This window comes from Tachypleus tridentatus, chromosome 10, assembly GCF_004210375.1.
Source record: "Tachypleus tridentatus isolate NWPU-2018 chromosome 10, ASM421037v1, whole genome shotgun sequence".
Lineage (NCBI taxonomy): Eukaryota > Metazoa > Arthropoda > Merostomata > Xiphosura > Limulidae > Tachypleus > Tachypleus tridentatus.
Window position 1 is genome coordinate 157989571 of NC_134834.1, and position 26894 is coordinate 158016464.

At 33.3% G+C, this 26894-nt stretch overlaps 1 protein-coding gene and 1 long non-coding RNA gene across 4 annotated transcripts in view; one reads left to right on the plus strand and one right to left on the minus strand.

Annotated features, from left to right (window-relative positions):
• LOC143230741 (discoidin domain-containing receptor 2-like) overlaps positions 1 to 26894 on the plus strand; it is a 325468-nt gene that overhangs the window by 27705 nt on the left and 270869 nt on the right. The window contains exons 1-2 of one of the 3 annotated variants that reach the window (XM_076464829.1): positions 13000 to 13020; positions 13379 to 13486. The gene's annotated coding sequence lies outside the window, so the exon portion shown is untranslated. Of the gene's footprint in view, positions 1 to 12999; positions 13021 to 13378; positions 13487 to 13600; positions 13619 to 26894 lie in introns of those variants that run through there. The other 2 variants (XM_076464826.1, XM_076464827.1) reach the window with 2 other exon arrangements.
• Positions 13480 to 26894, minus strand: part of LOC143230744 (uncharacterized) — a 65729-nt gene continuing 52314 nt past the window's right edge. The window contains exon 3 of the long non-coding RNA XR_013016613.1: positions 13480 to 13590. This is a non-coding gene — a long non-coding RNA (uncharacterized LOC143230744). The remainder of the gene's footprint in view (positions 13591 to 26894) is intronic.

Consider the following 26894-nt stretch of genomic DNA (forward strand, 5'->3'; position numbering starts at 1 on the left):
GACATTAAATATATAACTGTGACACAGATATGAAGAGACGTCTCTTCCTTCACGACTTCTCCTCCAAATCCATTTCTTGAAGAGGAAGTTTCTGAACCATTACATTTATTATTTCAGTCCCCAATAACCGATTTCTTTGCTGACGACAGGCGCATTTTTCACTGGACGTTTGGCTTTGCGAGATGGCCAAATGGAATGGAACGGCTCGTGCTTTCCTGAGCATGGCTGTACAAGTCGAAAGTGAGAAAAAGTTATTCGAATCGGAACGTTAAGGATTATGGCACACATTACTTAGATTATTGTCGCATTTAGATTAACTCTTTCATCAAATACTTATACAGCGGGAAAATTAATTTTTATTTTATTTCAGAAAATTCTTGCTTATATCACTTAATTATTTAGAGTACTTAGAAATTTGGTAGCATGAGCGTTTGAAAATGGCTACGCTCATTAACTTTGTTTTTCAATAAGGTCTTTTTTTTTTTAGGTAATTGATATAATCCGTTGTAATAGTTTTCAATCTGGTTTGACGGATAACGTGGTCCGTGACTTTCTTCAGGAAGTTCGTGGAAAAGTTGCATATGAAAAACAAACGAAGCATTAGTACATTGTTTGCACCACTTTGTGGTTCACAAACAAAATAACTTAAGAACCACCGGTCTATTTTTTTAACAGATATTTGTCTTTCAGCGTTGATAATCCGTCTTAGCAAAACAAAGAACAAACTAAGATCAGTAGCAGTCATTTAAAAATACGATAAATATTGTAAAATGATGGTTAAATGGAACAATTATTTACAACAAGCGCCTCAATTACGAAAGAATAAACATTTATAATTGCCCACTTCAACGACCACTCTAACCTTGAACTTGCATGATCCGCATGGAACACTGTAAGTAGAATATCTAGTTCGTTCGATAGGTTTTTAATATATATATATATTTAAAAGTACAAGCAGGAAGAGTATATTAATTTTTATGTGTTGACAACATATACTTCGGATGTTTTGGTGCCACACGCTGCAGAGTTATTGAAAAATATGGACAACAGTATATGAGTATTGCGTTCTATATTTGATATAATTGAGTTCTATTCCTTAAGCAGAGATTCTAATACACTTATTTCATTCATTGTGAGTATCGAGAAACGCTGATATGGATATCACACAGAATACTAGCAGCTAATACCACCCTATAAAAGTGATATTTCAGATCATGCACTGCCTTTATAACAGTACTTTTATCGTCAACTGCTTATTATAATGACAATAATTACGATCCCTTATCTTATACCCAAATTGAAAGTGAGGTCAATTTCAGATCAACCATCTTTTAAAACTTTCCAAAGATCCTTCACTGTAGGCGAATATCGGCTTCCAATACCTCGTTTAAATAGTCCAAATACAAGAAAATTTACAGGATGACTAGAAAGTTGAGCATAATGGTATTTGTTTATTTCCCTTTCTTTGGCTATCTTTGTTACAAAAACAACTATTTCTGTCGATATATGAATGGTGAGCTTTCGTTAACTTCAAATCCTGGATATGACCAGGTTCATTGCGATGAGTCTTTTGGGTCGGAGGATTCTCTTTCATAGTCATAACTCACTTTGCAGTTGGATGCTTTGTTTCTGATTTAGTTGGTGGGTCGAGGTGTAGAATTTTCGTTTTTATTTGATTTTGGTACTATTTGTAACTTACTTACTTGTATCTTGTTTTTGGTGGTGGTGGTTTTGTAACATTTTACATTGCTACGGTTTGACTTACTCGTATCTTGGTCAGATTTTGTTTTGGAATTTCGCGCAAAGCTACACGAGGGATATCTAATTTAGCAGTGTAAAACTAGAGGGAAGGCAGCTAGTCATCACCATTCACCGCCAACTCTTGGGCTACTCTTTTTCCAACGAATAGTGGAACTGACCGTCACATTATAACGCTCCCACGGCTGAAAGGGCGAGTATGTTTGGTGCCACCATCAGATTACGAGTCGAACACCGTAGCCCACCTGGCTACGCCGGGCCTTTCTTGGTCATATTTGTACTTTAGATTCTTACATATTGGTAATATTTGTAACTATCTTTCTTGACTGTGTAAATCTGTCTTATACTATTATTATTCAAGGAATGTGTCTACTTTGTACTTACCCCACGGACCATGTAAATACACTTTGTTGATTAAACCATTAAATAAAGTTAGCTATCTTGGATTTTTATTATATTTTTATATATAACACTCGACAAACTTTTTCGTTTGAAACATTCATGACAGCAGACTTCCATTAGTATTTATTGACATCGTAAAAATTGGATACCATATGCAGTGTTAATACACAAGAAATGCTGTATTTTCTTATTTTATTATGAAAGTAAGCTCTGTGCGTTACGTGAACGACAACGTCCATAACTATACATTAACATTTAGGCTTTACGCTGTTCGTTTACTGCATTTTTTTCACTAGAAATGTTAGAGAATAGATCGCATCTCATGAATATACCTGTGAAATTGCGAAAACTTCAAAACATTTTCATAAAAATACAAATATGAACATAATACACTGTTGTGAAGAGGGAATAACGTACTAATGAAACAACAAGAGTAAAATGTTTGCAGCTTGATATTTATAAGTAACAAGGAACATTACATCTACGACAGTACTTGAAATTCAACAATTACCGCTTGTGTTATTTGAAGTAAGGAACATTTTATTATTTCCTTATTGTTACTTTCATTAACAGTGTTGTTTAAAATGTTTAACTGGCATATTTCTATCATTTTTATAATATTATTATTATGTTTTGATGTTGTTAAAAATTAATTTACATCCTTGGTTTAATGTATAATTAGTATAAATGGTATAAATCTTTTAAGTTGACCGAACCTGTTGAGATATTATTGGGTTTACGGCCGATAACGTTTTCAAAAACGAGGGTAACCAACTTATCAGACAATGCATTCTAATCATAATGAGTAAGAACAGTATATCAAATTAGCCATACTCATTACAGGAAGTGGATACTAATTATTTCTTTAGGTCACTACGAAAAACAGTTAATTGTTACATTATTATTCTTAAGCAACCAGAATTGTTCATTGCTGAGATTTGGAAGAAACTTTATATGCGCGTTTCCAATTCAAAACAAAATATATGTTCTGTTATAAAGATCTTTGTTTTTCAACTACTGAAACTTTAGAAGAGTTAGGACTTCTTGTAAACATCGTAGATATAGCTTCACCTCTATAGAATGGCATTCGTTTCAATTGCTTTTTATCTTATTCAATCTCAGAAAACAAGTGTTAAATTTCCCAATACAGAAGTTTCAGTGTTGACGGAACTTCAACTATTGCATGGCAACAAGAGCCTTAGAAGTGAAATAAAAGCCATGCTAACAGCAGCAAACGCTGACGTTCTCCTATAGAAATCTGATCAAAGCAGGTAGTATAGCAATAGGAATTCGAGTTTTACCTCCTACTTTAAAACTAATGTCATTTTAATTTATATTTATATGGAGCTTGTGTCAATGTACGCAGTGAAGGTGACACTTTGAAGTTAAACAATGAACCAGACTTCAAAAAGGCAGCACCTTGGCTGCATATCTGACTATCTTTTGTTTATTTAAGTATCTATCAATCTATATTGACTTAATAATTCAAATTACGATCAATAAGAATTCCTTACGTTAACATAAGGCCTGTTGTAAACATTAAATGGATTTATTACACAGCTTGAGGCAAATAATATTTTAATTAGTGCAATTCTGAAGAAATTTTTAATGAACACAAATGTTAGCCTAATGAGACATTAAATGTTTTGCTTTTTTTCCGGATTATTCCGTATATAATAAACTGGAATGCAAATGAATATATATATGTATACAAACACACATTTATATATATTATGTAACATTAAAACTCCTTACAATATTATGTATAGACTGTTTTTACAACAAAGTTTTCCCCCCCCCCAGCGGTATATCTGTGGACTTACAACGCTAAAAACCGAGTTTCCATACCCGTGGTGGACAGAGCATAGATAGACCCTTGTGTAGCTTTGTGCTTAGTTTAAAACAACAACAACAAAGTTTATGTACTCATTTTACCTTAAGAAGTATAATTAAAAATTCCAATAAGACCTACTTAGTCAATTAAAGATTTACTATAATTTGTCCTCTGTATAATATTGAATAATCAATTTGACGAAATGACATAGCATTATTAACATACCCAAACCAATTTAGACTGGTATGTGGTAAAGTAAAACTGACTCAAGTCCCCACAAAAAGATTTACCGTGTTTAAACATCCCAATAAAACGTTTTTAGTCAATTAAGAGTTTATATTGGTTTATAAAGCGCTTATACCTTCCAATAAGACGTAGTCAGCCAATCAAGACCGAAGATTTACATTGTTTACATTGCGTGATTATGATGATTCAATGACATTAAAATGTCATATTAAAATTCACGAAACATATTATTCATAGCAGTAATAATGCTTCTCCTTCGATTCATTCCAGGTTATTCACCAGAACACGGTTCAATCTATAAAAATAACATCAGAGAATTCGTAACAAAATTCCATGTCTATATGGACAATTCCCTATAGTTACAACAATTTCTGCAACGTTTTCATATCTTTAAAATTTTCTTGCACTTGTTTCTTTACGCAACTTAAACTGTTATTTAACAATATGATATATTGTTAGTTATAGTAACGTATGTATGAATGTGTATATTATTTATTTATCATGCAAATTTGTTTCTTAATTTAAGTCAAAAATTTTATTTTGTAATTGCAATACACCCTAGATTTATCAAAGTATCGTACATGCGAGTTTAACAAAAGCCAGCTCCCTCTTTAGACTATATTAAACAACACTTTTCTGCCTTGTGTTTCCATGAAAAAACACTTTAAGGTAAGAACCAAATAGATCAAAGAACCGTTTACAAAAAGTGAATTCTGTTTTGTTGTGTATCACAAGAACCATTCAGCGTAAGTACGGAGATTAGGTATAATCACTTGTTTTCGCTTTGTCTTTTTGTTATAAGTAGAAAAAATAATTTTAAAACATTTTCATTGGAATATAATTGGGTTTTAATAGTCCTTTGTATCGTCTTGTATTATCTAGAATCGACCAATAGAGTTTGATTGATCAGTAGTGGAAAATCGCCTGTACATCTGCATATTAAACATACATTGTTATTTTGAAGATGGCCGAAAGAGTTTCTGCATCAGAAATAGTTTTTGGTTCCATATTGCTGTTCTATATCTATATAGCTCCGAAGGATATAAGTTTGCACATGATCGGAAACTGGTTTGGAAAGCGTGCAATGCGTGTAGTATTCCTGCTTCATGAACAACCCGGTACCAGTCTCCACTTAACGAGAAAATAATAAAGTTGTTATCGAACTGGTAGTAGCCCACAAACCTATTGTTGTAGTCACAGCCCGAGGGATAAAACTGTATCTTAAACAGTTTGATTTGACAACTCTTTTAAACTAAGATCTACTGAGACAAACAGAATGTGCTTAATTTCTGTTTTTAATAATTCGAAGCATCACTTATTGAATTACTTTATGTATATTTTTAACATGCTAAACCTATATTTGATCTAATGTATCATACGCTCAATTACTTGAAGATAGTATAGTGATTATCGTTTTTCTATATTTTTAACTTGACCGGCAGCCTGTCTTAGCACTATGAATGAGGTTGAATAAAATATACGTGTATATTTTCTTCACGTTTTATGGTGAGCTTTAACCAATCAGCATTAAGAGCTTTTATTTGGTGTTGATTTTAGTATATATTCAGCGATGAAATAAAGTTCGAAGTTCTTAAAAGGTATGTGTTGATACCTTCTACGTTACGCACAAGTTACTTAAATGACTACCAGATGGCAGTACAATATATATATATATATATATAATATTTAATACTCAACAGTCAAGTATAATAAACCAAAGAAAGAACTGCGTTAAAAACAGAAAATCAAAAACGCTGCAGAAAGTAAAGGGATCCCAGAGTACAAGCTATAATGTGGGATATTAAATGTACCCTAATCAGTGATGTCGAAAAACCCACTTGTAGAGAAAAATATATATGTACCCTAAGTTTTGGAGGTGATTACGGAAGTAGGACCCACATTGCAGTGGGGATACGCCGTCTATCAGTCTTAGGCTCCGCTCACCAGTCTCACATGAAAAAATTCATAAGTAATAATAATAATAATTAAATAAAAGAAATAGAAATTAGAAGAACGAGATGTGGGTGCTTAAGCCCACAATGTCTCACATCTATATCACCCTTCACTGCCTTCAAACAGTTGTGGGAAGGTGACTTCTCTCCAAACTAAAGAAGAAAAAGAAAGAGAAGTAATAATACCACTTGGGGTAAGATAAACGTATCTCCTGAAGTTGGCATTCTATCCCCCGTTATTGTGGTAAGGCACTAATTAGTAGCACAATAGACACCCCCATTATTGTGGTAAGGCACTAATTAGTAGCACAGTAGACACCCCCATTATTGTTGTAAGGCACTAATTAGTAGCACAGTAGACACCCCCATTATTGTGGTAAGGCACTAATTAGTAGCACAATAGACACCCCCATTATTGTGGTAAGGCACTAATTAGTAGCACAGTAGACACCCCCATTAGTGTGGTAAGGCACTAATTAGTAGCACAGTAGACAAATTATACTAGTATAAAGACATTGTTAGTGCAGCTTTTTTTAAAATTTAGACTCGTTTTTGCTTATTCGAATTTATGTGTATGTATGTATATATAATTTATCATTCTATCATGTTTTAATACTTGTGAATCCACTAATTATAAACATTCAAATATTTTACTCATTGTTAAATAACCCACTAGCAATGTCTAACAGTTGCATTTTAAGACAAATGAAAACTGGCGGATTGGAGTACTACACGGTGTGAAAGTTATGCTTATATATTTTTACATATTATTACAGGTTGTTTATCTCTATTTATGAACATAGTTGGTGGTTCCTCAAGGCTGTTTTATTGATGCGTATAGATACAACTGATGAATTTTGATATTTTTCTTGCCTTGTCTTCTAGTGCAACTGTTGGTCACTAATGGTTATTTGACTGATACGTTCATGGTTAATAATTTTGATAAAATACCATGATTAATAATGTTGATTTCAACATCCACATTAAACACCTTTGTGTACAAACAATCAAAAACATCCTAAGTTATTAAAAAACAGCCATTAACACATATTAAGTGTATCTATTATCTGCCTCGAAAAAAGAAATATAAGTGTAAGTAATATGCGTTAAAATTATTTACTATTAAGTCACAACATCATATCAAACAGTATGGTGTGCAAGGTAATCACACTATGAACTATACACCTACACTCTTTCTAGGCAAATTTCTGAGAGTATAAGAGTTTAGGTCTGAAATATGGTTAATAATAAAATAATATATCTTCTGTTATTTGTTTGTAGTATTAATTACTTTTGTTTTACGTTCCCTTTTTTTTTTACTTCGATTTAACAAGGATCGCCTTGTGTGAAGTTTCGTTGTGCAGCAAATAATTCGTTTTTACACACAGTACGAATACGAACGAGTAGACGAGGTATGAATACCACTGGGTGCAATGCATGTGGTTAAAGTTGGCATTATGCAGACTAAGGTCATGGATTAATAACGAGTGGAGGGCTGAACCAGATCATTCAAATTATCATTATTACTCTCCAGCCGTATCTGAATACAAATCCTTAGATTTCTATTCAAACAGATACCTAATGACCTAGTGTTTGTTTCTAATGACCTGGAGTTTGTTTCTCAGAAGGATTCGTATTTTTCGTTTGTTTCTTTCTACAAAATCTTTCAAGATGAAGATTGGTAGTTCGATAAATCTCACGCTTCCCATACTTCTGTTTTTATGTTTAGCTGAAGTACAATGTATCAATTACATGAAAACGTTTGCTACACGTATTGAAAATTAACTCAGGATCGTTTTTTTTTGGAGGGGATCTGAATTTAAGCATTTAAAAGAAACAAAAAACATTACAGAACTAAAAATAGTAAAAATATATTTGTTAAAATAAATACGAATAGATAATATCAGTTTTACATAGTTGTCCTGTTGCTAATATAAACACCTGACACTCCATGCCCTCTCATATACGCCCTCTGTGCTTTCTGCATCAACCGTTCTCACACGATAAACGCTCGTTAAATCGTCTCGGAACGTACCCTCCCCACTACAATTAGGTTGGCCATCATGGCTTGACCGCTCATTTTTCACGTGCCTCTCTATCAGTGCACTACATGTTTATCCAAGATAATGACCATTGGGAGAAAAAGCACAAATCGCTACCCCATAAAATAAGGATTATAAGCAGGTAGGAAGGACAAGTCACCCTTCTTTCATGTCAGAAATGCTTCCTTCCAGGTGAACAAAGTTTCAGAATAGGGCATATTTTTAGCAGTAAAATATGCCCGAATAGAGAAAATACAGTAAAAAAATACTTTTTCTGATTATTTTCCCTTAAAAAAAGCTTTTACTTTCATGTTTCCCTTCCAATAGACCAGTGGCAAAATGAGGGATTATAACTCTAAAATTCGGAATTTGATCCAGGTGGTGAACAGGCACGTATAGCTAATTGTGTAGCTTTGTGCTTATAAACAAAAGAAAAAAAATAATTTGTTTTATTTAAGATGGACCGAAGAGAGGAAGTCCACCTGTCAAAAGCGCGAGGTATTCGTTGTACATCTGAACGTGCATGTAAAATTAATTCAAACAATAAACTATCTCGTAAAGGTATAACAATTGAATGAAACAGGTTTTTTATTATACTTGTCTTTTTCAGACCGACGTTCCATAAAAGGCTATTGGCACTCAATCCATCACGTGGGATTGAACTACGGATACAGGGCTGTAAAGCCTACAGACTTAACGCTGACCCACTACTGAACCAAATAAACCATCAGACAAAACTATTTCAATGTGTAGAAGTCGCTGAATTAATTGTAACCTAATTTTAATATTTCATTTCCTTTGAACCCCTCTGATGGGTCAGTTGTAAGTTTATGGACTTATAAAGCTAAAATTTGGGGTTCAATTCCTGATGAACTGAGCACTTTTTTCCTATTGATTAGCTTTGAGCTGAAACATCTGGTTTATTTTCTAAATTTGTGAAAACTAGCATGCTCAGTTAACTAAGAGATTATAAATCTATACTTTTATATTAATTAGGACATTATAAATATACTTGTACATATTAAAACGCACAGTTAGTGGCTCTCTTTCCGCTTAAATTTTTAGTAGAAATAATTAGGAATCTTATTATAAATATATACAAAACAAGCAAAGAAATAAAATACCTAACAATAATTCCTACGCACAATATTAATACACTATAACCTAATGTACAGAATAACAATTATCTTTCAATACTGAAGTTTGAAAACATGTGGAACTCGAATTATTTATGATGTTCGTTAACCTGCCTATCTTTAGGTACTATTGTAAATCAAACAAAAATAAATTTATAAAGCGATTCTTGTGTTAAATTTACCCATGCTACCATTGGCATGATGGATATCAGTTTGTTTGCTTGTTAATATTTTCTCAAAGCTATTAGAGAGATACCTGCGCTAATAGTCCTTAATTTTAAGTGATAAGCTAGAGGAAAATATAGCTAGTCAATACCGTCCACTTCTAACTCTAATCGAATAGTGGGATTTGACTGTCACTCTCAAAGAAGACGTATCTACAGCAGCACAAATTCCTAACGATGTCAGGATGAAACGTAGGTTCCAAGCTAATTTCTTCCAAATGTTTCAGAAATCAGTTTCAGTTGTCTTGTATTTCTGTTTTGTCTGTAATTTATTAAAGCTGAAAACCTATGGTTCATATTTCCTGCCATAACGTTTAGAAATGCATACCAAAATGGACAAAAGAAATTATTTGGTGAAACAAGCAAAAAAGAATATTTTTCAATAAAATGATAAAACAGTTATGTTGCTGGTTTTATTTTATTTTTTGTATTATTTCTTTTCCAGTCCACCGCTGGTACAGCAGTAAGACTACAGATTTACAACTCTAAAATCAGGGGTACGATTTCCCCTCGGTAAACTCAGCATACGAGGGCTGTTCAAAAAATACGCGGACTGACGTCATAAAACAAAATGTACTTTATTTAGAAGTTACAGGTCTGGGACCCCTTCAAAGTACTCTCCTCCCCAACGCACACACTTATCCCAACGGTGTTTCCACTTGTTGAAACAGTCCTGGTACGCTTCTTTTGTAATGTCCTACAGCTCCTTCGTTGCATTTGCCTTAATCTCGGGAATCGTCTCAAATCTTCTTCCTTTCAAGGGTCTTTTGAGTTTGGAGAACAAGAAAATATCTCAAGGAGCAAGGACAGGTGAGTAGGGGTGGGTGGGAAAGAACAGTGATCGAGTGTTTGGCCAAAAACTTACGAGTTCTGAGGCACAAATTTCGCAGCAACGCGGTGCATCTTTAATTTTTCGGTCAAAATCTCGTAACAAGATCCAACTGATATCCCACTCTATTCAGCAAGCTCCCTGACAGTCAGACGTCGATTTGCCCGCACCAGGGTGTTGATTTTCTCGACGTGTGGGTCGGCAGTTGACGTGGAAGGACGTCCAGAACGCTCATCATCTTCAATGGACTGTCGACCATCCTTAAAACGTTCATGCCACTTGAAATATGCCGTACGCTTCATAGCAACATCACTGTAAGCCGTGTTAAGCATAGCAAAAGTTTCAGTCGCAGATTTTCCAAGTTTAACACAAAATTTCACAGTGAGTCGTTGCTCCTTCAGGTCATTCATTCTGAAATCCGCCAAACAAAAATCGCACTTCACTTAAAACCGCGTAGCTAATACACAAATGAAGATATCTACAATCGGGAAATGGCGTCGTAATCAGCTGATCTGTGAGAACTTAGCGGCACCAAGCGGATTCCCCTGGAACCAACTGGAGCCGCGCAATTCAAACAGTCCGCATATTTTTTGAACAGCCCTCGTGTAGCCGGATGTGGCTTTGCAATAAAAGATACAAACACATATACATTTCTTTCCAGAATGAAACATATTGGAAACTGTGAAACAAACTGACCTGATGACATTCTCTACTTTTGTTTTGTTCAAGGACAGTGAAAGTTGTTTTAAATGCACGTGAAGGACGAAGAATTTAGCAGAAAAACAACCTAGGTTTCGATCAAGTTCCACTTTGATGAAAATTACAGCGAACGTTTTTAAAACACGACGAAAACGTTGAAAGGTTTCTACACTTTTCTTTATACAGTTTTTGAATAAAAAGCAACAGTATGCTACAAGTAGAATGGTGAAGTTATTTCTGTTACTTGTAATGTGTGAAAAACATACATTTTTACGACCGTTTAAACCAGTACACCAAATAGTTTTTTCTTTATCTTTTAAGAAAAAAATAGAACTTACGTCGTGATTTCTTGTTTGTTTTTTTCCTTGTTGTTGTGGGCCCGGCATGGCCAAGTGTGTTAAGACGTGCGACTCGTAATCGGAGGGTTGCGGGTTCGCATCCCCGTCGCGCCAAACATGCTCGCCCTTTCAGCCGTGGGGGCGTTATTATGTGACGGTCAATCCCACTATTCGTTGGTAAAAGAGTAGCCTAAGAGTCGGCGGTGGGTGGTGATGACTAGCTGCCTTCCCTCTAGCCTTACACTGCTAAATTAGGGACGGCTAGCACAGATAGCCCTCGTGTAGCTTTGTGCGAAATTCCAAAAGAAACAAACAAACAAACAAACCTTGTTGTTATTTTACTTCCAACAAATTTCCAAAAGGGAATGAGAGGTGAGTTCGATAAACTCATACCTCCAGTATTATTCATAAATTTGCACTTGATTTCTCAGGTGTAATGCTTCTATAATGTAAAATTAGTTGAACTGTGACACATTAACAGCTTAGAATAGGTTTTTGTTTTCAAGTTTTTCTTATAGCAAAACCACGTTGTGATATCTGCTGTGTACATCGAGAGGAATCGAAGCCTGATTTTAGCGTTGCAAATTCGTGGACTTACCGCTATCCCAGCGGGGGACAACTTAGAATAAACACCTGATAAACTCAGAACATGTGACACATTAAAATGTTAGAGTATATTTTGGAAAATAAGCCAAAATGCTTTAAAAATGGTCTTATTTATTATTTTCAAAACAAAATTTTAACGTTCGAACAGCGTCAAAATACGTACTTTCCACTTAGTTACTTACAAAACAATAACAGATCATGACTGAACCTTCACATGACTAAAGCACAGGCTTGTATTTGTTTTTATGGAAAACTTGGAACTGGTTTTTATATTTCCTTAAGAAAGAAATTGTTAATGGTAAACAAAACAGCCCAATTGCCTGGTAATTATTTTAAGGCATAAATATATTTATTTCCCATATGAACGAAGATAAAATTACAAAACTTGCAAATAGACAAAAGGTGAAACGGTTTCCTCCAAAAAATAAATAATAACAATTAATGTTTAGTCAAGAATCTACTGAAATGAAAGAATTAACTTAAAATTACAATAACAGCAGCCTTTACAGTAAGTACAACATCAGGTCGTCATCAGGTAAGAGTTACATTCAAAATCATTGTAATTGCTAAAATCAGGACTTCTCTACTGTAAAAGCTGCTGTCATTGTATTTTTTAATTAATAATTTTAAAAACCCAGTGTGAAGATATTTGTAAATTGTTGTGTTTTGCTTAATTTTTCGATCATAAACTAGCAGCCAAATTATGATCTTAATAACGTTTCTAGCTCAAAGCTCCATTTTGGGCCACCTGCCCCCTGTCCACCAGGGAGAATCAGATCGAGAGCTTAGTGTTGTAAGCCTTTACCCTTTGCCTGTCCGTCTCCCAGTGTTCCCATTGGTTTGCCTGGAAACCGAGTGTCGAGAGTAGTGGTATGCGTAACAGATATAGCCCATTGTTTACCTCTGTGCCTTGTTACAAACAAGCAAACAAAAACTTGCAGTTGACCCGCTAGGGTGACGAAATTATAACAATTTTTTCATTTTTACTGTTAACCTTTAAAACTATTGTTGTTTTTTATTCGTAATGAGTAATGAAGTGTGATGTGTTGGATCTTTATTACACACACACACACACATATATATATATATACCATCCCTTAATATTATTTATATACTTTGTCCAAAACGACTTTCTTATTTAACGTCAGCATTCAAAATCTTGTGGGTTGTTGTTGTTTTTTACTTTCATTTTCCACCACATGAAAACTAGTAGTTTTTAATTTAGAATATTATTATATTTCATGACTTTTCCTTTTGTTTCGTATTATCATAATTGATGCGTTCATTTTCTAATTTCTTCTTCTATCTATAGAAATCTATAAGCTGGAACCACCAATCCACCTGTTGAGTGACGTGAACTAGGTGGCACCAAATACTTTTCTAGCTCCAGAAACAATAACTCTTATCTTGGCCTCCTTCGGTGAGTTGTCTACATTTGTTTAATATTGACTTATAACTTGAATATCCGACAAAATAACGGAAGCTTTGGACTTCCCGGGACCAGCTGCTAAGAATTAAGTTGATCTAGACAAACAAGAAACAAATCTACCAGGTTAGTTATTAAAATTGTTAATTTTGTAATAAACGTGTTTTTGAGCTTGGTTTACAAGAGAACTGCGAGTATACATATATTATACATTCTTATATATTTAGACACCGCTCAGAAAGACAATTTTGTATTAAAAAACGTACATATAAACATATCATTCAGACTTAAAACAATAAAACATATATACCTCAAATCGCTTCCCGCCTGCAATTTTAAAGCGTATTTACTGATCATTATACAGACAGAATGATAGAAAATCTCTGATTCTCATTTGTCTATCTAATGACGTACATACTTATGTACAAACATTTTCCCATCAACAGTTCTTCTTACTCTTATACCTTAACATGAACACGCGAGCAACTAATTAGTAAAGGACCAGTAAGACACATCCAATAAAATATCAAATTTATTCTAAGAACCATTAACTTTATAGTTCAAACGCAGGTATCTTAAATACCAAAGTTTTGAGTGTTTTAGCACTTTTGTTGCAATGTCTAATTAATTCATTATAATTGAATATTATAATTAAATGTATGGACATACCATGAGCGGAAGCTATGGCGGTTTTGCTGGTGCTATGCTATTACAATGTTGAGTCATTAAGAAAGGTACTGTAAGTGTTCTAAAATTATTTAATATTCATTAATATATTACATGCAAGAGCTGTTAACTGTATATTGGATATCAGAGTCATGCCTTTCATTCCGTGAAATGAATCATAAAGCACTCAACTGGCCTAATGGCAATTAACGTGCTCGAAATATACAAGTGGCATGTGAGAAATACGCTGATATTATTTTGTTATAATAAGATTTATTTCTATGTACACCCCTCTGTCGAACTAACCTGATATACAACCGAACAATTTTATAGTTACGACAGAACGGAGCAGTCATGTTGTTTAATGATTATCATATGGGCTTTGTTGTCTGAGAACTTTCAAGATTAATTAGATCCAACAGACTGCTGTACAAAGCCCTGCACTCGTTTGTCGTACTTTTTGAGTGAGTCATACAATTCGAACTACCAGTTGAATCCATCTTGAATAAATCTCACTCTTTTCGTCACAGTTTTTAGGTATCTCCTTTAATTTATATGTTCTTGTGGTTTGCGAATAAAAAAGACCACTACATTTCTCACATAACTTTCGTGTTCCACAGTAAGTGACTCACTTCGTCCTCATCCCTATCTCCATCTGGATCATTCTTTTGTTTATTCTATAAATGTGTGATCATACGAAGCCTTATCCTTAACTTTGTCGGAGAGTGTAAAAGCTACTAATGTTTTTATAAGGTATCCTTTTGAAAGTTATACATGGTGTATTAGTTATGCTTCAAGCTACGACCCACTTCAAGTTGCGATACTTATTAAGGTGCGCAGATAGAGGTGTTATCGTTTATTATTAAACAGTAAACATTCCTATCTGTATCTACCAGATACAGTTCTACGACAACTCTCTTTGTCTGTTTGAACAATTTCGCGCCAACTTTTGTCCTCAATGTTTTAACAGATATACTAAGAGGAAGTTAATTGTCAAAAAGTCTAATGTCGACTGTTCTCGTTTATCCAACTATTGGCACGCCGACCATCAGCCAAGCCTGGCCCCAACCATAACTGTTATTTTAACTTAGCAGTTTTTATTTTCAGGTAACCTTGCAATTAAAGAATATATTAATTACGTACGTTTTTCCACTATCAACTTAGAGTTTATTTACAAAATTTCTGTCCACCACGAGTAGTATCGAAATCCGGATTTTAATATCATAAGCTATTAGATACACGCTGAGCCACTATAGTGAAGGGCATGTTATTATTAATTTTTTATTTCTTAAGTATCAAATTAATTATCAACTAATTATTCAGTTGTCTTAAAGTATATGAAATTAAACAAATATTTGTCAAGGAAGTTTATGGATTGAAGTAGTCAAGAACTAAGTATTATCAAGAACTAAGTATAATCAAGAACTAAGTATTATCAAAAACTAAGTATTATCTAGAACTAAGTATTATCAAGAACTAAGTATTATCAAAAACTAAGTATTATCAAGAACTAAGTATTATCTAGAACTAAGTATTATCAAGAACTAAGTATTATCTAGAATTAACTATTATCAAGAACTAAGTATTATCAAGAACTAACTATTATCAAGAATTAAGTATTATCAAGAACTAAGTATTATCTAGAACTAAGTATTATCAAAAACTAAGTATTATCAAGAACTAACTATTATCAAGAACTAAGTATTATCAAGAACTAACTATTATGAAGAACTAAGTATTATCAAGAACTAACTATTATCAAGAACTAACTATTGTCAAGAACTAAGTATTATCAAGAACTAAGTGTTATCAAGAACTAAGTATTATCAAGAACTAACTATTATCAAGAACTAAGTATTATCAAGAACTAACTATTATCAAGAACTAAGTATTATCAAGAACTAACTATTATCAAGAACTAACTATTGTCAAGAACTAAGTATTATCAAGAACTAAGTATTATCAAGAACTAAGTATTATCTAGAACTAAGTATTATCAAGAACTAAGTATTATCAAAAACTAAGTATTATCTAGAACTAAGTATTATCAAGAACTAAGTATTATCAAAAACTAAGTATTATCAAGAACTAACTATTATCAAGAACTAAGTATTATCAAGAACTAACTATTATGAAGAACTAAGTATTATCAAGAACTAACTATTATCAAGAACTAACTATTGTCAAGAACTAAGTATTATCAAGAACTAAGTGTTATCAAGAACTAAGTATTATCAAGAACTAACTATTATCAAGAACTAAGTATTATCAAGAACTAACTATTATCAAGAACTAAGTATTATCAAGAACTAACTATTATCAAGAACTAACTATTGTCAAGAACTAAGTATTATCAAGAACTAAGTATTATCAAGAACTAAGTATTATCTAGAACTAAGTATTATCAAGAACTAAGTATTATCAAAAACTAAGTATTATCTAGAACTAAGTATTATCAAGAACTAAGTATTATCAAAAACTAAGTATTATCAAGAACTAAGTATTATCTAGAACTAAGTATTATCAAGAACTAAGTATTATCTAGAATTAACTATTATCAAGAACTAAGTATTATCAAGAACTAACTATTATCAAGAATTAAGTATTATCAAGAACTAAGTATTATCAAGAACTAAGTATTATCAAGAACTAACTATTATCAAGAACTAAGTATTATCAAGAACTAACTATTATCAAGAACTAAGTATTATCAAGAACTAACTATTGTCAAGAACTAAGTATTATCAAGAACTAAGTGTTATCAAGAACTAAGTATTATCAAGAACTAAGTATTATCAAAAACTAAGTATTATCAAGAACTAACTATAATCGAGAACTAACTATTATCCTTACTTTGTGCTCAGTGGTAAAATCACAATCTATAATCTAAAACTCGTTACAAGTAGCATACAGAAAATATTTTGTACTGCTGTGGAGACCACGTAAAATATCTACAATCTCTTCTATAATGTACAGGTTATAGAACTGATATGAAGTATTTTTGTGATGTTAGTGATGTTTCTAAATCTCCGTCTAAAATCAAAAGAAACATAAATTTTCTAGTTTACGATACTTGAAATTATATTTTAAACATAGTAAATACATTGACACAAAACAAAGGTTTTCAAGTAAATTTTTTAAAATTATTTTTTAAACACAGCTTTCAAAATCCATTCTCCATGTAGATAGGTAAATACTTTTTGCTTGTTTTTAAACCGCAAAACTACACAGTGAGTTGTCAGCACTGTGCCCATCGCGTTAGTATAGTGTTATAAGCCTTTCAGCTTACTGTAGAGCCACTGACGGAAGTAACAGTTACAAAAATAAATTAAATAGACAGAGATGTTGCAGTCGATCCTTATCTAAGTTAAAGTAATGTAAGAATGCTTTCAAATCTTTTCATTGGTTTTTCCATTTTCTATAGTGATTCTCTCAATATTTATCATAGCTTGTTTATTTTATTACCTACCCTCACCTGACAAAACTTCCCGAGTTTGTAGCCATAAAGGAAGTTCTCAACCGTCTTAATATGGTGTAGTATCACCACTCCTGATTTGATTAGCTGTTGCTGTTCTTACGGGCACGCTCTCAACTAGATTTCTAAAGGTGTCTCATGGAACATGTCTCCATTTTTTAGAGGACGGGGCAGCTTATTCGGATTATAAAGATAAATTCTAACCTTTCTAAATAACATCCTTGTCTGTGTTTTACTTCGCTATAGATTTATAGCACTTCTGTGAGGGGCTTTCGAACAGAACGATATTGTTATTTTATATCGAGCATTAGTTTTTATTCTGCTGGAGCACCAATACGTCATGGAGCATGTTTATATAAGATCTTGTGTGTTGGAGAACAGAATCCACTCAGTACAATAGAAAAATTTAAACCCTTACCTCTAGAACCTCGTTCGACCAATCATCTCGAAACTGAAACAATCCACTCTCATCACTCCACATCACGTTTGTAATATTAACAATACATTATTAGAACCAACTGTATAGTGGTTTCATAGCTGACATCTGGGTGCACCAGAACCACTGTATTGCTGTTTCACAGCTGATATCTGGTTGCATCAGAGCCACTGTATTGTTGTTTCATAGCTGATATTTGGGTGCACCGCAGCCACTGTGTTGTTGCTTCATAGCTGACATCTGGGTGCACTAGAACCACTGTATTGTTGTTTCATATCTAATATCTGGGTGCATCGAATCCACTGTGTTGTTGCTTCATAACTAACATCTGGATTAGATGCACTAGAACCACTGTATTGTTGTTTCATAGCTGATATCTGGGTGCATCAGAGTCACTGTATTATTGTTTCATAGCTGATATCTGGGTGAACCAAAGCCACTGTGTAGTGGTTTCGTAGCTGATATCTGGTTATATTTCTCACTCCTGACAAGTGAGTGATTGCCATATTCCCATAGTACGTTAAGCTGACAGGAACATTTTTCACGAGTTGAACTATTACGTTTTTTTTTATGTTCTCGTACACAGTGAGTCATGTGACCAGTACGTGAAACTATATCGTACATTGATTGTCCATATATCCAACATCATACACGTAATCACTGTTTTTCGTAATCACATAATTCGAAATATTTTGGTATTCTGCTAACCCTACTAAACAACCTTCATGCTTGCAGAACAAATAGGTTAATACTTAAGGGCTGTACAAATACTTTTGGAATGTTTTTATTCTACAATGGCATTGTTTATTTTATTACTTATGAGAAGTTTCATGATTATATGTATTTTACTTGGGTTCAAGAAAGTGTTTTTCTCCAATATGCTTCCATTTGTATATGTGTATTATAATACTTCCATTCACTACAATTTACGTTACATTAATGGAACAGAAAGTACATAGAAATATGACAAGAGGATGACATTACATAGATAAGTATCTAAGGTATGACTGATGGCAAAGAATGAGAAGACTGATAACTGATGAAGGGATGGAAGATTCAGATTTAAGAGACGAAAGGAAATACACCGAAATTAAAAATGTTCCCAGAAGAACTAACATAGGACCTTAATAAATGCAAGTGACCAATTAATTGTGCCAAACATCAGTTCACAAAACTTTCGTTTAAAAAATATTTTACAGATTTAGTTTTCACATACATGGGTTAAATGAACAAAACTGAAGTATGCCTTTCCTTTAAAAATTAGAAAATAAAATTCTTCCAACCTTCAGTATTCCAAACTACACGTACTTTAGCATCATACGATCTTTAAACGTGACTGACCAAACACTGGACACTGACCTCATGTAGCAACAGGTAGCGACACCATCTAATTATCTGTGTTGAAAGACGTTCTCATCGATCGAATTTTAATGTTAAACAAACCTAAAGGAACACTGTGTCTCTTGGTTGATGGACTCATCTTGGATTCTGATACTTGTCCACTTATCAATACGCAAAACTAGGAGATGTTTATGAGGCTCGTGAAGATGTGTCGCTGTGAGATAGATATTTTACCTAAACCAGAGGTACAGTAAACTCCAACTTTGATTATTAATATGTAATTAAATTTCAATGCGTAGGTGTTGATTCTCAACATCAACTGCTAGTAACAGGAGTGGAAGCGTAATAAAGTTCGAAAAGCTTCAATATAAATGCTGCCATCTGTTGGACAATTTGTTGAAAGTACACAGGCTGCATTAAGAAACAAACAAAAAACGCTACTTTCAGTTTGAACTGGTTAAAACACCAAATCTTTGAGGACGTCTGATCAATGTTCCATAGTAGTATTTCCTTAATTTGTAAAACTCGTATATAAAAGGGATTCTTAATATATTTTAATAATCAAAATCCACACAGAAAGATAATGTAAGGATCGCATTAATTTCTCTGTCACTTAAATAGATATAGGTAAAATAATAATAAGAAAAACAGGACAGCAACATGGAGGTTAGAAAAATAAGGTAATACCAAGTTTATAAGAATTGGCTAAGTGTGAGCTGCCCATCATAGGTATTGAGACACGTTTTTTATTGTTATAAGCCTCAAACTACCGTTAAACCACCGGAAGATTGCGGAATGGGTAACTTAAATAAGTTTGATAAAACGAGAGAGACTGAAAACTTCATCAAATGACACATAAAAAGATCATGTAATTTTCTTTTTTAATGATTGTTTCAAAACAACTGCAATTGAGACTCGTTCAAGTTTCTTACGTAACCTTATGGTTCAAGCTGTGAGTGTAAATACCATCTACCTACCTCCCGCCAGAGGTCGCCTTCACGCAGTAGCATATAGAAAGGTTTTGTTAAATTTTTTGGTATATCCAAACCAATTTGTTAAGATTTTATTTTCTTTTATACCAAAGTTGATAATGTAATAATTAATTAGACAATAATGTAAAAACAAAGTTTAAATACCCCTCTTCATCAGCACAACGACATATCTTCGGACTTACAATACAAGAAACCAGGTTTCAACACTCGTGTTGGCCAGAGCACATATAGACCATTGTGTAGCTTTGTGCTTAACTTAAAAACAAGAAAATATTTATTATGATATTGAACAACAACTTTCCAATTTAATAAAGATATGTTGAGATATTATCTTTGGCAAAAGTCATAAATAATTATAGCATCTCGATCTATCAGGGTTATATTCATTAAACGTCTCTGATATATAGGCAAAATACGAAAGCACTCACACCAGCCAACGTAGGAGTTTATCATGAGTTGATAGTTGGGGTCTTGAACGAACATGTAGCGTAACGCGGTCTATAGTTTACTTCACCATATTGGATGGCAGGTGCTTAAGTTCGTCTCAGGTGAAAATGGCAAATTTAACTTTTAACATCATATTATTTGAGGCTGTAAGTAACCTCAGTCATGAACGTGAGTAAACTTATACCGAGAAACTGAAAAACTTTAGGTTTCGAATCCGTGTCTTCTTGCTGGGGACGATGTTTATGACACTGATAGCATTACCTGATTCCCAGTACCTGGAAATGTATAAGTTATATTGGTCAACATATTTTACATTTAAGTATCGAAAGCTATAAAAGCTTCAATGCTTAAAATTATCTTGTTTTTGGCTGGAGTATAGGGGAGTGATATTCGATGTTTTTACATCTAGCTCTCAAACCCTAAGTTAGAAATTTGAACTGTAAAAAAGCCATACCATATTTTAAGAGTACTTAAGTAAAAGAAATAAGATAACTTGACGTAGAATTAAATTAGGTAAAAAATATTTGTCAAACCATTAGCCTGTTTTAAAATCACGACACTCACATAATAGAGGACCCAATTTCAGGAATAGTAATTTTGTCTCCCCTTACTGATTGCAAATGCACGCTTCTGGTTACAAAAAAGGTAAACTTCATATTATAATGATAATATTTTTCTATTCACGTGCTATTAATGCACTTACTTTAGATACGATTAGAAACATTATTTGATAGTTTTATCTATGGCGAGAATGACATATTTTGAGAGAATGCAAAAATAATAAAATTTTAAGAATTTGCTTTAGTCAAAACAAGAAGGTTCAAGTGTTTCTAATTACGTAATAAAAGTAAATAACGTTTGCTTTGAGTTCAAAACCTTCACATTCTTTGTAAAGGCAAGTTTCAAGTAATGGTAATGATGTTCCTAGATTTACTTATTTAGTCTAAAAGTTATTTCTTGGAAGATCATTTCTAGTATTTCGTAAGTAGAAACATTATTTTTAATTACCCGTGGCGCTAGTGCATTAGATTCTCGAGTGACGTATTCATGATGTCATAGCTGCATCCTGAGAATGGAGAAAAATAAAGTTTTCTTTGACAGGAAACAGAGGCGAAACGGGAATATCGTGACCCCTGCTGCAAAACTACGTGCACACAGGAAAAAAATTGCGAAGTTGAGGGTTGCACATCGCGTATTAAAAAGTTTTTTCCAGTATCATAGAAGCAAGAGTTCCATTATAGTATAATCTACCCTTAAAAGACCTTAACTCCTTATAATATATTCAGTATCCCAAAATATGAGAAAAGCCTCCCCTTTTCAGGGGTATTGGTGCTGTGCACTACAAAAACACGTTTGTATTGGAAATGCATGGAAATTAATACTTCATTTGTTATATTTTAGTTCAATATTTGGACAGACACCAACCTCCTATGTTCACTCCTGGTACAGTTGTCATGTATGGCTCGATTTGGTTTAGTAGCTATTTGGTATAAGTATAAATCAAGTGAAGACGTCTATTGTAACAACTTAAAGTACAGCAAACTTTTACCCTATTCTTAAGAAGTATAAGAACCTTTTCTCGTGAACTAGAAATAAAAAGTGAGTCAGAAACTAAATCCCAACTAACTTTTATGACAGAAGGAAATAAATCTAAACTAGAGCTGCACTAACCCGGTTTAAGGCGGAAATAACTAATTAAAGAAAAAAAAGAATTTATACACATCGTGCGGAGATAGGAAAAAACTAAATTAGTCCGACAACAACTTGTTAATTCAGACTGAGGAAAGCAGATAAAAATAACTTACCCAATTCACTTAGAAGGAAGAAATAATTAAGTATTATTACGAGATGTTAAACAGTTGGGAGTAAATACACACAAAAAACATTGACAATTCATGTGGTTGAAAAAACATTTTTAAAAATCATAATCATGATTGACAAGTTTGTTTGTTTTTAATTTCGCGCAAAACTACTCTAGGGCTATCTGCGCTAGCTGTCCCTAACTTAGCAGTGTAAGACTAGAGGAAAGGCAGCTAGTCATCACCACACATTGCCAACTCTTTTACCAACGAATAGTGGGATTGACCGTAACATTATAACGCTTCCAAGGCTGAAAGGACGAGCACGTTTAATGTGACAGGGATTCGAACCCGCGGATTACGAGTCGAGTGCACTGACTAGGCTATTCGTAGGATGTATGTGTTATTTTGTTTTAATTTTTCTATATTTCCATGACAGTTGTTGTTGTTGTTGTTTTGAATTAAGCACAAAGCTACACAATGGGCTATCTGTGCTCTGCCCACCATGAGTATCGAAACCCGCTTTTTTGCGTTGTAAGTCCGCAGACATACCCTTGAGCCACTGGAGGGTTTCCATGATAGAATAATTTATTTTGATCTAAATAATAAATACAGAAAATTATCAGTGAAAGTTTAAGTATATAAAGACACGTTAGTACTAGTCATCAAGTTTAAATGTATTAAAATATTCGAAATATCATTTGTTTTTATTTATATTCTAGATTTTGATTAATTAGTAGCTCTTTCATAGCTGTAGTTCAGCTATTCACCCAGTGGTGGTAAATGTACAGGTGGAAATCAAAATGTTGAACCATAACATTAGCATGCAACCCTGATGTTAAAACTACCAACCAACAAAAAGGGTAAAATATAGATAAAAACTTGTTTAATCTGGAGGTGAGTTGAATATTTACGAATTTATGTATTAAATACTCTCGAAAAGCTCCCACCCACGTATTTAAATAAACCTGTTTTACTCATCAATATAATTTTTAATATCGATAACCAATTAGATCATACTAAGCCTAATAATATATCCTCAACGATTTACGTTGATTTCTAGATTACTAATTAAACACTCATTTTATCAAACATTGTGAACCACAGCTCAACGTTTTCTTTTTTTTTGTAAGCAGTGTTTCATTATTCATTTTTAAGAAACCTTTCAAGCCAGACTGTGCACCAAGTTGCAGAAAAAATTCAGTTAAATTCGTTAATTAGAAATTAATTGTGGATATAAAAAACATCGAATTAAGAAAGTGCTTTTTACAACCCTATTCTCACTAAAAAACAGTTGATTTTTTTTAAGAGTCTATGGATTTAAAATGCTAAAATTAGGGGGCTCGATTCCCCTCGGTGGAATCAGCAAATAGCCTGATGTGGCTTTGCTATAAGAAAAACACAAACACACATACTTCTTTAAGTAAATATTCATTTCAGTTCAGTTAAAAAATTTCAGCAGCGGTACAAGATAACTGTAATCGAGGTTTAAAGAATTTTGCGTGTTTAAATAAATGACATTGGTCATTATTCGTCATTATTCTCCGATTCACTGTCATTAAATTGAAAAGAGATACTTAACTCCTGGTAAACAAAATTCTGCATCGGTACTGTTAGCTTGGTTTGGTTTAAATTTCACGTATAGATATTAGAGGGTTATCAGCACTAGCTGTCTTTAATTTAACTGTGATATAAATGAGGGAAGGCAGAAGTTAACACCACTATAGACTAGTGAGATTGGTCGTCACGTTATAACGTTATTAAAAAAACAGAGACGACATTTATTTACTGTAATTACAAGCTGCTGCTTTCTACAAAATGTAATAAACAATAGTGCATTTGTGTCATGTTCCGCTTCACGTACTTCGATTTTTAATAATTATAATTATCGACTTAGTATTATATAGTAAAGTTTTAATGTGTGTGTTTCTTATAGCACAGCCACACAAGGCTATCTGCTGAGTCCACCGAGGGGAATCGAGTCCCTGATTTTTGCGTTGAAAGTTTTGATGTAAACAAATGAGAACCTATTATTTAGAGAATGATAAAGTTACTTTTTGTTTAGATTAACAAAACATTGTTTTCAAAATTAAGTTGCGTTTAAGAAGAAAGTTTTAAAAACTATCGTTTTAAGTTAGTTTTAATTTTAGTTAATTCTACATTTCGCTGACTTATAATAAGTTTTAAAGTAGGAAATAAAATATTAAGTTGAAAAACATGATTAGATTGTTTATTTATTTTATTAAATAAGCAGCTCGGTTGATATATCAACCTTATTTTGATTACCCATTCTTTACTTTCCATTGTTTCCATAAACATTTTCTGCTATAATTCATGCGCTAATTCTATCAAATGGGATTCAATGCCATATTTTCTCAAGGTTTTCACTACTTCCTTTGCGATGAACACTCAGTAATTACTGTGATTAGGGCGAACACTGCACGTGGCTATGTATAGGATCAGAATCATTTGGATTGCCATAAGAAATCTTAGTGATAGCAGCTGATATTGACAAGCAGCTGTCTTTAAAGAGAAACGATAACGCGAATGTTCAATTCTAGCCTCATCTTCATTCTCTGTATGATTGGTACGGAGTCTATCTTATACTCTGGAAATGACTGGCTGCAGAAGGAGGTTTATGCTGTTCATGTGACAGCACTTTGATAAATGCTTCGTCGGTTGACTTATTCTTTCTTTAGTTGCCGGCAAAGAAGGCGCCGTTGATGTGTTTGGTGTACTTTCGTCATGAGGAGGAGTCCCCTAAATGGGTTTCTTCCCCGGTGTTGACTTTTTATAATCAATCTAATTTGACCCTGTGGAACCCATTTGGCATGATCGAATTTCACTTTATTCTTTTATCACTCTTTATCAATGAAACCCCTGAAAGAGGGTGTGTATAGCTCTTTAGAATAATCGTTGCTTGGAGTAATCCCTTCAGATCATTTAGTTCTCCTCTGGAAGCAATCAGAGGCAGCTTCAACTCCTACAGTAAAACTATAAAAATATTTATATGGAAAGTCGAACTTAGAACGTACTTTGTTACGTTGATGCCAACCTGACCGAAATGTCTGATCATTTACGAAACATGAAAATGAAGGTAACTTTGGCACGATTTGTGATAATGGTGATACTTGACTTGTTGTATTTGGCAAAGTTATCATAATCGGGGATGCTAAGGATTTTGTACTACCCACACTTTTACATATTTGAACAATATATCAACAGTAAATTATATTATTTTATTAAAATTCTGTGGGTATGACACCAACCCTCCCCCCTAGATTGAGCCATCTTAGACAGCATAGTAGCTGCTTTTAGCAGATATTTATACATTCAACCTCTCATCATAAAATCTAATGTCTAGCTGAGAACCATCGCTAAGCAACTCTCCTTACACCACAGATTTTTTAATGTTATGACTGAATTCCAAGATGTCTGACGATTTTAGAACTAACTCAAATTTACTGACTCAGAGATAAAACTATGCCCATAATAAAGTCAATTTTTCCTTAGAGGTCTGGCTGAAAGAATTCATGATTCAAAAATGCTTAAAACATTTGAATTTGGTTCGATAATTTGTCCTTCAACCTTATTTATCATTAAGGATGGAGGTCCATCCAAGGAAAATATTTCTTTTAAGACAGCATTCTTCAAAATGTCTTACATTTACAACAAACATGTATCAGTGAATGGTTTTATCTCAGCTTTGGAGATGTTTGAGAAAATAACGCACAAAAAGTTAAACATTTTGAATCGCCAAAAACTAATTCTCTTATCATGACTGTTCTGTTTTGATCAAACAATAAAGAAACTGTCGGGCCTTGTATATCTGATGTCAATTTTAAAATAAATAATCTTTATTATTATGTGTTAATGCAATATTAACATTTCAAATATTATCCACTGCAGCTAAAAATGAAAACAAAACGTACATTTGAAATATTCCATCTTCTGGAACAGGTTTATGTTTTTCGTTTTAAATATATTTTCGTACGAAACGAAAACGTGCTAGTAATAAGAACATATGTTAGCAAATTGTAGGTAACTGAACAAATACTAAAAACACTGAGCGAAATAAGTCTGGGAACAGTACGGTTTTCAATCATTGTTGTTGATTGTAACATGTTACTCTAGTTCTTAGAAGGTTTTGGAACCAACGGAAAAATTATCAAACTGAATTAGTAACGATAATCTAGAATGTAATTTATTCTTTACCCCATAGGAGACAGCGTTTCCTGGTACAGAA